This window comes from Rhipicephalus sanguineus, chromosome 3 (genome assembly GCF_013339695.2).
Source record: "Rhipicephalus sanguineus isolate Rsan-2018 chromosome 3, BIME_Rsan_1.4, whole genome shotgun sequence".
NCBI lineage: Eukaryota > Metazoa > Arthropoda > Arachnida > Ixodida > Ixodidae > Rhipicephalus > Rhipicephalus sanguineus.
Window position 1 is genome coordinate 1,766,077 of NC_051178.1, and position 12,500 is coordinate 1,778,576.

The 12,500-nt window shown below is 57.6% G+C and overlaps 2 non-coding genes across 2 annotated transcripts; both read left to right on the plus strand.

Annotated features, from left to right (window-relative positions):
- The first annotated feature begins 7,855 nt into the window (after window positions 1-7,855).
- LOC119388471 (small subunit ribosomal RNA) lies at window positions 7,856-9,670 on the plus strand. Its single transcript, XR_005182751.1, has one exon. It is a non-coding gene; the product is annotated as a small subunit ribosomal RNA (ribosomal RNA).
- A 1,680-nt stretch (window positions 9,671-11,350) lies between these two features.
- Window positions 11,351-11,503, plus strand: LOC119388477 (5.8S ribosomal RNA). Its single transcript, XR_005182758.1, has one exon. It is a non-coding gene; the product is annotated as a 5.8S ribosomal RNA (ribosomal RNA).
- Window positions 11,504-12,500: the final 997 nt, after the last annotated feature.

The window sequence follows — 12,500 nt, forward strand, 5'->3', positions numbered from 1 at the left end:
GAAGTAATTCAAGAAATAGCGCGGCTACGTGGTGGAACAACCGCGCTTGCAACGCAGGCGGCCTGGGTTCGATTCTCACTCGTCAACCCGAAGACTTTTATTGTTTATTTTTATTTGGCGCCCTTTCTCGATTTTTCGTCACGGGCAAGATACGATTTTTTCGCTCACCAGCAACGACGCAGACGCCGGACTTCTGACGACGCGAGCTCTTTAACACTGACGCGTTGAAAAGGGACGCCCCATTAGCATGAGTTGATTGAACTAATTTATCATCGATATCTAGCGTCCCGTCCCAATGCGCGAGCTTACTCAAAAGCCGTTAAAACGTCACTCGAAAATGCATGCTGCCAAAAACGAACCTGTGTAATTTGAGCGAATAAACAACTACTAATGAGGATCCGGAATTTCACATTTGAAACGCTACTACGAGGAGCAGGTGAGCCTTTTAGCGACGAATACATTAATTTTGAGAAATGTATAATGAGAGGATCAATTGGTGCGTGATGTTCACCTTAAAAATTTGAAATAAGCAATAAAAATAAAATACTGAAAATGAAATTATTAGAAATATTTCAAACACCAACTCACCTGGCAAATGTTGTTAACCACTGACAATTTCGTTATCAACATTTCGTAGGATACTACAATTAAAATATTTCCAAATGACTCTCAAGCTTTTTTTATTAAAACCCTTTTTTTTCCATTCGGACGTACATAACTGTGTATATAAAAATAATAAATATTCCCCCTAAAATTGATAAGGATTCTTCTTATTATTATTATTAATTTGAAACGATGGTAATCAATCAACAAATTAAAAAGTTCACGATAAAACGCCCGCTAAGTAAATTAAGCGTTGGTTGAGGATATCTAATGCAAATAATTGATGAAAAATAAGTAATTTACATCCAGACAGTATTGCGGGTGTTGAGTATGCAAATTTGGAGATGCGTAAAAATAACATCCCTTTCTGGAATTGAAAGACTAAGTCAAACTTAAATCCATATTTCATTAGGTGGTAGGCCACCTTCAAAAGACGAAATTTTCTCACGAGTTGGATTTTTAGTTTTTTTTTGTTTTGTTTTTTGTGCCCGCCCAAACACTCGAAACTATGTTGCGGCAAAAATTATCCTCCTATCGGTCATGAGTTTGCAAGTTACAGCAAGTTTCCATACCCCATGCTCACATAGCGAAACCGAAAACACATTCTGCTTTTTTTTTTCGGAAGTGTCGTTTTCCTCTATATTAACGATATTCACAATACTTTATACATTTTACTTTGACTGTTACATAAGAGGGTGTCATTGAATATAACTTTGTGTTCCGAATTGTTTTTAAATCTCTAAAAACGGCCACATGGGGCACGCACACCTCTCGCAAGCTCCGAGATCTTTGGTTGCGTTTTTCTCAAAATAAGAATTTGCTGCAAATCATGTGACGCTAATCTTTCATATCTTTTTTCTCTGTGTGCACTTCGAACTGAAATTTTGTATGATAGTTTGCAACACGTATACCTGTGAGGTAAACTAGATCAAAAGGAATTGATGGATTATTTTTGAATGCACAGCTGATTTCGCAAACAGGTTCAGTCTAAATTGGCTCCCTTCCCCGTCTTTCTGGTTTTTTAACATTACTTCCTCAATATTTCCTGTATAATATTTATCCTAGTTCATTGCATAACTCCAACCTTCAGTAACGCAAATTCCAAAGCCTTACTGAAATAAGCCACACATTAGTCACTTATCGCGGCTGGCGTGACTACCACTTTAATGCGATTTTTGACAAAAATCACCTCGCCCCCCCCCCCCCTCCAAAAAATATTATTATTTCGCATTATAAATGGCTGGGTAAGTTGAAAAAGACGTGTTTGTTTTGAAGAAAGAGTTCTTTCTACACTGACTGCTCCTAAAAAATTTTTTTTCACTGCCCTACCAGCTTAGGTAGCTTCAACTTACGGCAACTTACACAAATTACTTAAATTTCATTGCAATATCAAGACTATTCATTTTTCGGTATTATTTAAAAATACACGTTATGAAGAATTGAATTTCTTTATAAGATAATATTATTTATACTCTGCATTTATATACCCACGCTTAATTTACCTGGGGTACTTGAATTCTTCATTAGAAATGGCTATGGATCAGGTTTAAGGTTGCTGGTGATAATAAGACCTCGTTATGGCACTGAAACAATATGCAGCGCATATTTAGTCAAAATTTATTGAGTGCCAATATCGATATTTATTTGCGCCACATGTTCATTCCACTTAATGAGCCCTTATCATGTTACCCTTGCTCCTATAATGACGGCATTGCTCCATTTACCTAAAGGTTTATTCGCTAATGCCTAATTATACATCTTTCTCTTTGAGTGAATACAAGTTAGGATAATTAGTTCAAAGATTTCAAACTCATTACTTACAATCATAGCAATACAGATGAATCATGTTTTTAAGAACAAGACGTAATTTAAAAACAAGACGCGGAACGAGATCGAGCGTGCCGGTACGCGTGGGAGCCGCCTTCTTCGGCACGTTCCCCGGCGGCGGTCGCACGAGTACGGCAACCGCGTCGGCCGGGGCGACATTTCGAGCGCCGAAAGACGGGGAACCGCTGTTCGCATCGCTCCCATTTTCGGCGAGGATACCGGTGGCGCACGCCCGACGAGATCGAGCGTGCGGGAGCGCGCGGGAGCCGCGTTCTTCGAGACGTTCCCCGGCGGCGGTCGCACGAGTACGGCAACCGCGTCGGCCGGGGCGACCGACCCACGGGGGTCTGGGCGCTTATCGCTGCTACTCTAAGGGGCATCGGCCGCCCCGGCACACGGCGCGCCACTCGCAGAGACAAAGTCCGAAACCGCGTCTGCCGGGGCGGCGGCCCCCGGAGACTTAAGTCCGAATCCCGTCAGCCGGGGCGACATTTCGAGCGCCGAAAAAACGGGGAACCGCTGTTCGCATCGCTTCCATTTTCGGCGAGGCTACCGGTGGCGGACGCCCGACGAGATCGAGCGTGCCGGAGCGCGGGGGAGCCGCTTTATTCGACACGTTCCTCGGCGGCGGTCGCACGAGTACGGCTACCGCGTCAGCCGGGGCGACATTTCTAGCGCCGAAAAACGGGGAACCGCTGTTCGCATCGCTCCCATTTTCGGCGAGGATACCGGTGGCGCACGCCCGACGAGATCGAGCGTGCCGGAGCGCGCGGGAGCCGCGTTCTTCGAGACGTTCCCCGGCGGCGGTCGCACGAGTACGGCAACCGCGTCGACCGGGGCGACATTTCGAGCGCCGAAAAACGGGGAACCGCTGTTCGCATCGCTCCCATTTTCGGCGTGGATACCGGTGGCGCACGCCCGACGAGATCGAGCGTGCCGGAGCGCGCGGGAGCCGCGTTCTTCGAGACGTTCCCCGGCGGCGGTCGCACGAGTACGGCAACCGCGTCGGCCGGGGCGACCGACCCACGGGGGTCTGGGCGCTTATCGCTGCTACTCTAAGGGGCATCGGCCGCCCCGGCACACGGCGCGCCACTCGCAGAGACAAAGTCCGAAACCGCGTCTGCCGGGGCGGCGGCCCCCGGAGACTAAGTCCGAATCCCGTCAGCCGGGGCGACATTTCGAGCGCCGAAAAAACGGGGAACCGCTGTTCGCATCGCTTCCATTTTCGGCGAGGCTACCGGTGGCGGACGCCCGACGAGATCGAGCGTGCCGGAGCGCGGGGGAGCCGCTTTATTCGACACGTTCCTCGGCGGCGGTCGCACGAGTACGGCTACCGCGTCAGCCGGGGCGACATTTCTAGCGCCGAAAAACGGGGAACCGCTGTTCGCATCGCTCCCATTTTCGGCGAGGATACCGGTGGCGCACGCCCGACGAGATCGAGCGTGCCGGAGCGCGCGGGAGCCGCGTTCTTCGAGACGTTCCCCGGCGGCGGTCGCACGAGTACGGCAACCGCGTCGGCCGGGGCGACATTTCGAGCGCCGAAAAACGGGGAACCGCTGTTCGCATCGCTCCCATTTTCGGCGAGGATACCGGTGGCGCACGCCCGACGAGATCGAGCGTGCCGGAGCGCGCGGGAGCCGCGTTCTTCGAGACGTTCCCCGGCGGCGGTCGCACGAGTACGGCAACCGCGTCAACCGGGGCGACATTTCGAGCGCCGAAAAACGGGGAACCGCTGTTCGCATCGCTCCCATTTTCGGCGTGGATACCGGTGGCGCACGCCCGACGAGATCGAGCGTGCCGGAGCGCGCGGGAGCCGCGTTCTTCGAGACGTTCCCCGGCGGCGGTTGCACGAGTACGGCAACCGCGTCGGCCGGGGCGACCGACCCACGGGGGTCTGGGCGCTTATCGCTGCTACTCTAAGGGGCATCGGCCGCCCCGGCACACGGCGCGCCACTCGCAGAGACAAAGTCCGAAACCCGTCAGCCGGGGCGACATTTCGAGCGCCGAAAAACGGGGAACCGCTGTTCGGATCGCTCTCATTTTCGGCGTGGGGACCGGTGGCGCACGCGCGACGAGATCGAGCGTGCCGGAGCGCGCTGGAGCCGCGTTCTTCGAGACGTTCCCCGGCGGCGGTCGCACGAGTACGGCTACCGCGTCAGCCGGGGCGACATTTCGAGCGCCGAAAAACGGGGAACCGCTGTTCGCATCGCTCCCATTTTCGGCGTGGATACCGGTGGCGCACGCCCGACGAGATCGAGCGTGCTGGAGCGCGCGGGAGCCGCGTTCTTCGAGACGTTCCCCGGCGGCGGTCGCACGAGTACGGCAACCGCGTCGGCCGGGGCGACCGACCCACGGGGGTCTGGGCGCTTATCGCTGCTACTCTAAGGGGCATCGGCCGCCCCGGCACACGGCGCGCCACTCGCAGAGACAAAGTCCGAAACCCGTCAGCCGGGGCGACATTTCGAGCGCCGAAAAACGGGGAACCGCTGTTCGGATCGCTCTCATTTTCGGCGTGGGGACCGGTGGCGCACGCGCGACGAGATCGAGCGTGCCGGAGCGCGCTGGAGCCGCGTTCTTCGAGACGTTCCCCGGCGGCGGTCGCACGAGTACGGCTACCGCGTCAGCCGGGGCGACATTTCGAGCGCCGAAAAACGGGGAACCGCTGTTCGCATCGCTCCCATTTTCGGCGTGGATACCGGTGGCGCACGCCCGACGAGATCGAGCGTGCCGGAGCGCGCGGGAGCCGCGTTCTTCGAGACGTTCCCCGGCGGCGGTCGCACGAGTACGGCAACCGCGTCGGCCGGGGCGACCGACCCACGGGGGTCTGGGCGCTTATCGCTGCTACTCTAAGGGGCATCGGCCGCCCCGGCACACGGCGCGCCACTCGCAGAGACAAAGTCCGAAACCGCGTCTGCCGGGGCGGCGGCCCCCGGAGACTAAGTCCGAATCCCGTCAGCCGGGGCGACATTTCGAGCGCCGAAAAAACGGGGAACCGCTGTTCGCATCGCTTCCATTTTCGGCGAGGCTACCGGTGGCGGACGCCCGACGAGATCGAGCGTGCCGGAGCGCGGGGGAGCCGCTTTATTCGACACGTTCCCCGGCGGCGGTCGCACGAGTACGGCAACCGCGTCAGCCGGGGCGACATCTCGAGCGCCGAAAACCGGGGAACCGCTGTTCGGATCGCTCTCATTTTCGGCGTGGGGACCGGTGGCGCACGCGCGACGAGATCGAGCGTGCCCGAGCGCGCGGGAGCCGCGTTCTTCGAGACGTTCCCCGGCGGCGGTCGCACGAGTACGGCAACCGCGTCGGCCGGGGCGACCGACCCACGGGGGTCTGGGCGCTTATCGCTGCTACTCTAAGGGGCATCGGCCGCCCCGGCACACGGCGCGCCACTCGCAGAGACAAAGTCCGAAACCGCGTCTGCCGGGGCAGAGGCCCCCGGAGACTAAGTCCGAATCCCGTCAGCCGGGGCGACATTTCGAGCGCCGAAAAAACGGGGAACCGCTGTTCGCATCGCTTCCATTTTCGGCGAGGCTACCGGTGGCGGGCGCCCGACGAGATCGAGCGTGCCGGAGCGCGGGGGAGCCGCTTTATTCGACACGTTTCTCGGCGGCGGTCGCACGAGTACGGCAACCGCGTCAGCCGGGGCGACATCTCGAGCGCCGAAAACCGGGGAACCGCTGTTCGGATCGCTCTCATTTTCGGCGTGGGGACCGGTGGCGCACGCGCGACGAGATCGAGCGTGCCGGAGCGCGCGGGAGCCGCGTTCTTCGAGACGTTCCCCGGCGGCGGTCGCACGAGTACGGCCACAACGGCGGACCCATGGCGGTCTGGGTGCTTATCGCTGCTATCTTAAGGGGGCACGTGCGGCCCCGGCAGACGCGGATGAACTGCATGCTGCTCTTCAGCGCGCGTCTTTTTCGCGCCCCTGACTCGACGAGGAACGTTGTCCAGTGCGTGCCGCTGCGACTTGAGCGCTGTTGCGCGATGGACGGTCCTTCTTAGCGTTGGGCACCGAGACAGACCCGAACCGCGTCAGCCGGGGCGACGCCGGCCGACGACGTGGGCGACAAGTCAGGCACGCTTTCGCACGACATCCCCGGTGAAAATTTCACGAGTACGGGGCCGTTGTTTACGACTTGGGCATGGTGCTGCCGACGTAGAGATGCGCCGATTCGTCGCCGGCTCGAGGTGCCGCACGTTTTCGCACCACATCGCCGGTGAAAATTTCACGAGTACGGGCCCGTTCTTTACGACTTCGGCATTGTGCTGCCGACGTAGAGATGCGCCGATTCGTCGCCGGCTCGAGGTGCCGCACGTTTTCCCACCACATCGCCGGTGAAAATTTCACGAGTACGGGCCCGTTCTTTACGACTTCGGCATTGTGCTGCCGACGTAGAGTTGAGCCGATTCGCGGCCGGCTCAAGGTGCCGCACGTTTTGGCACGACGTCCCCGGTGAAAATTTCACGAGTACGGGGCCGTTGTTTACGGCTTCGGCATGGTGCTGCCGACGTAGAGTTGAGCCGATTCGTGGCCGGCTCAAGGAGGCGCACGTTTTCGCACCACATCGCCGGTGAAAATTTCACGAGTACGGGGCCGTTGTTTACGACTTCGGCGTCGTGCTGCCGACGTAGAGTTGAGCCGATTCGTGGCCGGCTCGAGGTGCCGCACGTTTTCGCACCACATCGCCGGTGAAAATTTCACGAGTACGGGCCCGTTTTTTACGACTTCGGCATCGTGCTGCCGACGTAGACTTCGTGGTCGGCTCAAGGTGCCGCACGTTTTCGACCGCATCCTCGGTAAAAAATTTACGAGTACGGGCAAAATGCGACCCATGGAGGTCTGGGTACTTATCGCTGCTATTATGTGGGGGTCCCAGAGAGCAGCTGCGCGAAAGCGACCGTGGTGTCTGATATGCGGCGGGCTTCGGCTTCGTCAAGCGTGTCCCACGTATTGCTCGAACGGGTACTCACGGCGCTCGTCTGCAGCCTCATCCGCTTGATGCGTTAGGGGCTGGTTGTCGGACGGAGCTGTTTCCACATATCGAGGTGTGTTCCGTATCGTCCTCGGGCGATTCAAATGCGAAAGCGCCGAAGACGCGGGCGTGACCCGTCGTCTGGCGGCTTTGCCGTCTCGGCTACGTTGCTAGTGCCGACCGGTCCGACAGTGCCGCGGGCTTGGGCAACCCGCATGGCGTGACCGAGTCGATGCAACGAATACGCGAGCATGAACGCGCTTCTTGCCGCGCGGCCACATTCTACCCTGCGGGGAGGAGGCTGCTGCGAGCTCGAACGCCGTCATCTCGGAGTGCAAAGTGCTACCCTTTGCGAAAACGAGCGTGTTGGGGCGCCTGAAGGTGGCCTCCGCAACGCAAAGGCTGCGTCCGGCCAGCCACCGGCGAGGACGGACGCGCAGTCGAACGATTACCTGGTTGATCCTGCCAGTAATCATATGCTTGTCTCAAAGATTAAGCCATGCATGTCTAAGTACATGCCGAAATAAGGCGAAACCGCGAATGGCTCATTAAATCAGTTATGGTTCCTTAGATCGTTTCTTCCTACTTGGATAACTGTGGCAATTCTAGAGCTAATACATGCAGTGAGCCTGGAGCCCTTTGGGTAACGGGTGCTTTTATTAGACCAAGATCGATCGGGTTTCGGCCCGTATTGTGTGGTGACTCTGGATAACTTTGTGCTGATCGCATGGCCACGAGCCGGCGACGTTTCTTTCAAGTGTCTGCCTTATCAACTTTCGATGGTAGGTTACTTGCTTACCATGGTTGTTACGGGTAACGGAGAATCAGGGTTCGATTCCGGAGAGGGAGCCTGAGAAACGGCTACCACATCCAAGGAAGGCAGCAGGCGCGCAAATTACCCACTCCCGGCACGGGGAGGTAGTGACGAAAAATAACAATACGGGACTCTTTTGAGGCCCCGTAATTGAAATGAGTACACTCTAAATCCTTTAACGAGGATCAATTGGAGGGCAAGTCTGGTGCCAGCAGCCGCGGTAATTCCAGCTCCAATAGCGTATACTAAAGCTGCTGCGGTTAAAAAGCTCGTAGTTGGATCTCAGTTCCAGACGAGTAGTGCATCTACCCGATGCGACGGCTCGGACTGAACATCATGCCGGTTCTTTCTTGGTGCACTTCATTGTGTGCCTCGAGATGGCCGGTGCTTTTACTTTGAAAAAATTAGAGTGCTCAACGCAGGCGAGTCGCCTGAATAAACTTGCATGGAATAATAGAACAAGACCTCGTTTCTGTTCTGTTGGTTTTTGGAATACGAGGTAATGATTAAGAGGGACGGACGGGGGCATTCGTATTGCGGCGCTAGAGGTGAAATTCTTGGACCGTCGCAAGACGAACTACTGCGAAAGCATTTGCCAAGAATGTTTTCTTTGATCAAGAACGAAAGTCAGAGGTTCGAAGGCGATCAGATACCGCCCTAGTTCTGACCATAAACGATGCCAACCAGCGATCCGCCTGAGTTACTCAAATGACTCGGCGGGCAGCTTCCGGGAAACCAAAGTATTTGGGTTCCGGGGGAAGTATGGTTGCAAAGCTGAAACTTAAAGGAATTGACGGAAGGGCACCACCAGGAGTGGAGCCTGCGGCTTAATTTGACTCAACACGGGAAAACTTACCCGGCCCGGACACTGGGAGGATTGACAGATTGAGAGCTCTTTCTTGATTCGGTGGATGGTGGTGCATGGCCGTTCTTAGTTGGTGGAGCGATTTGTCTGGTTAATTCCGATAACGAACGAGACTCTAGCCTATTAAATAGGTGCGGGGTTCCCAGCACCTTACAACCTTCTTAGAGGGACAAGCGGCTCCTAGCCGCACGAAACAGAGCAATAACAGGTCTGTGATGCCCTTAGATGTCCGGGGCCGCACGCGCGCTACACTGAAGGAAGCAGCGTGTCTTTATCCCTGTCTGAAAAGACTGGGTAACCCGTGGAACTTCTTTCGTGATTGGGATAGGGGCTTGCAATTGTTCCCCTTGAACGAGGAATTCCCAGTAAGCGCGAGTCATAAGCTCGCGTTGATTACGTCCCTGCCCTTTGTACACACCGCCCGTCGCTACTACCGATTGAATGATTTAGTGAGGTCTTCGGACCGATGTCCGGCGCGGCCTTTCGGTTGCGCCGGTCTGTTGGAAAGATGACCAAACTTGATCATTTAGAGGAAGTAAAAGTCGTAACAAGGTTTCCGTAGGTGAACCTGCGGAAGGATCATTACCGGATCGTGAAGGGTGAGCGCCGCAGTTGCGTCTGCGCCCGACACTTTCTGCCGCCGCCCCCGTTTGTACGCGGGGGTGGCTTTTCCCCACGGGGCTGCCTGAATGTGGAGCGGCACCCCGTGACAAATTGTTGCGCCCAGCGGACGCCAACACCGCGACCTTGGACGGTCGGCCAGGTGGCGAAAGCGGGTATAAACGGCGTAACGCACATCTGGGTCGGCTTTCGACCCGCCACTGCACCGTGGCTCGAAGCGCTCGGACGTCCCTGTCCGGCCGTTGCGGGACCGCCAAGTACGGGAGGAAAGGCGGAGCGCGAACGGTCGGTCACGTCGGTCGAAGGCGAAGCCGCGCGTTGCCGAAAGGGAACCGCGGCCGAGTGCCCTCCCGTCCGTTCGAGCGCGCAAGAACGAGGCCCGACAATTGCGCGACGCCGCCAAGTACGAGAGGAACGGCGAACGCGTCGGCGGTCGGTCATGGAACTTGGCGATGCGATGGCTCGGCCGCACAGCGGCCCAGAAATCCCGCCCTCCGCGGCAAATGCCACCGCGCTCTTGGGAGAGCCGGAGGCTGCCGGCCGGTTCTTGCAGGCGAGGCGAGGTATACGGCGCCGGTTCGCGGTAATGCGCGGCCGGTCAAGGCACGGCGATGTGACGGTGCGGCTGCGTAGTACTCTGAAGGGGAATCGTACGCTCCGCCGTCCCGCCCTCCGCGGCGTGTTGTGTGCAACCGATAGGATGTAGCAGCGCCGGCCGGGTCTCGACCTCGCCACCTCGACTCGGTGCGAGATCGCGGATAGGGGCGCCGACGTTGGCAGGCTTTTCGCCCGCCGCCGAGGGAAAGGCGGCGCTTGCTGCGCAGTACCGAGAAGGGAACCGCGGCTTTGCCACGTCGCGCTCGCCGCGATTAGCGGGTCAGCGCGCTTTGGGAAGGTGCCGCGCCACTGGTCGAAAGAGGACGGACGAGGGACTTGGACGTCCCTTACTTCCGCCTCGAGTAGACTTGGTCGCGGCTCCGGCGCCGAAAGTGGTCCTTGGCACTGGCCTGGTGGATTTTGGAGTGCCGCGCGAGTACGGCGCGCCGGGCTCCACCCGTTGGCTGAAGTAGGCAGCCGGATCGGCATTTGGTGTGAGTTGAGCAAACTGTGGAAGCGAAAGTGCGTGCGAGAAACACCATCTCGAAATATGGGTGGCACGCGACTGGGTCCCGGGAAGCGGTGGGTGGAAAGGGACCCGCCCGAAGGGCAAAAAAGTCGCGAAACGAGACAGCAGACTCGTGTCGATGGGGCCGAACACTCCGCTCCTCCAGGGAGCAAGACGGAGGCGGCCCACCCGAGGCAGTGTAGCCGCCGAGACCCGCAACGCATGCCGGCTCTTATCTGTTGGTCGGTGTGCGATTTTCAAATGTTAGGTGGGTCGATGAGTGCGAGCACACAAAGAAACCTACGGGTCCGGCCTGGGAAACCGGCTTCGACGAAACCCTGAAAACGAGATGAAAAGCACGCGCGAGTAGCGGAAGCGACGCGCCCACGAGAACCACCGTTGTTCGATTCGCGGCCGCCGAACAGGCGCGGCGGAGTTGGGGGAGAGCGCGCTGGAAAGCGCCCTCCGAAGCCACCGTTGGGTCAAGTGCCTAAAACCACTGGTTGTAACTGTACGGAATTGAACAATCATTTTTTCACGACTCTAAGCGGTGGATCACTCGGTTCTCGGGTCGATGAAGAACGCAGCCAGCTGCGAGACTTGGTGTGAATTGCAGGACACACTGAGCACTGATTCTTTGAACGCACATTGCGGCCTTGGGTCTTCCCTTGGCTTCGTCTGTCTGAGGGTCGGATCACATATCAAGAGAGACTTCGGCGCACAAGGGAACGTGAGCCGTCGACTCGTTTTGACCGTGTCGGCATCACGGACAGCACGTTGAACGCTACGGCAAAGCGACAACGGCCGCTCGAAAGGCGAGAGACGGTGGCGAACGTCGTGCCGGAGGCCCGACCGAAACGGGGCAACCGACTGCACCGAGGTGATGGCACCAACAAAGACCGCCGCAGGACTCGAATCGGAATGAGCCTGCAGGGAAAGCGCGGCGAGGTAGCGTACTCCTCTCTGCGACCGAGGGCGCAAATCTGCGAGAGACTCGGACGCGCAACTGGAACGCACGGTGCATACGGGGAGCGAAAGCCGGCCAGCGAGCTCCCCCAGCCGGTGTGCGAAAGTGCGCGAGATCGCATTTTTGCGCTTGTTGCCTTCGGAGTAAGCCGGGTCGCCCGCAGACCGGGCGCTCGAACACGCGAGACGGTGACGGCGCCCCTCCGGGCTCTGCCGCGCGAACAGGGAACGTTCGTGCGCGGAGGTGAGGGGTGCGCCCGCGAGCGGTTCGGTGCGTACGTGGCCTGCGGGCAGAAGGTGCGGCGACTCGTCGCGAAGCGGAAAAATGTCTCCCGCTCGAGTGCGCCACGTTGCGAAGCCTGAAGCGTTCCGTCGTAGTCCGCCGTCGGTCCAAGTGCTTCGCAGTTCCCGTCCCGTGCAAAACTGGGCCACTCCAGTTGGGGCGGGGGCGACGCTACACGAGACGATGCCTCTCGCCAGGCTGCGAGTCACCCTTGCGGCGACCGGCCTCGGCGGTGTTTGGGCTTTCGAACACGGTCGTTTATCACGCAACTGCTCGGACGACGCACGCGTGCAGCGGGATACCGCTTGCCAGCCTTGTCAAGATGCGGCCCTGTACAGGGTTGCGGGCGGACTTGGTAGGGCGTCGTACTCGGTTCGCGATGGATTTACGAACGTGTTCCGTCACTTCCAAGTCACACCGGTTGTGCGCCGCACGCGCGC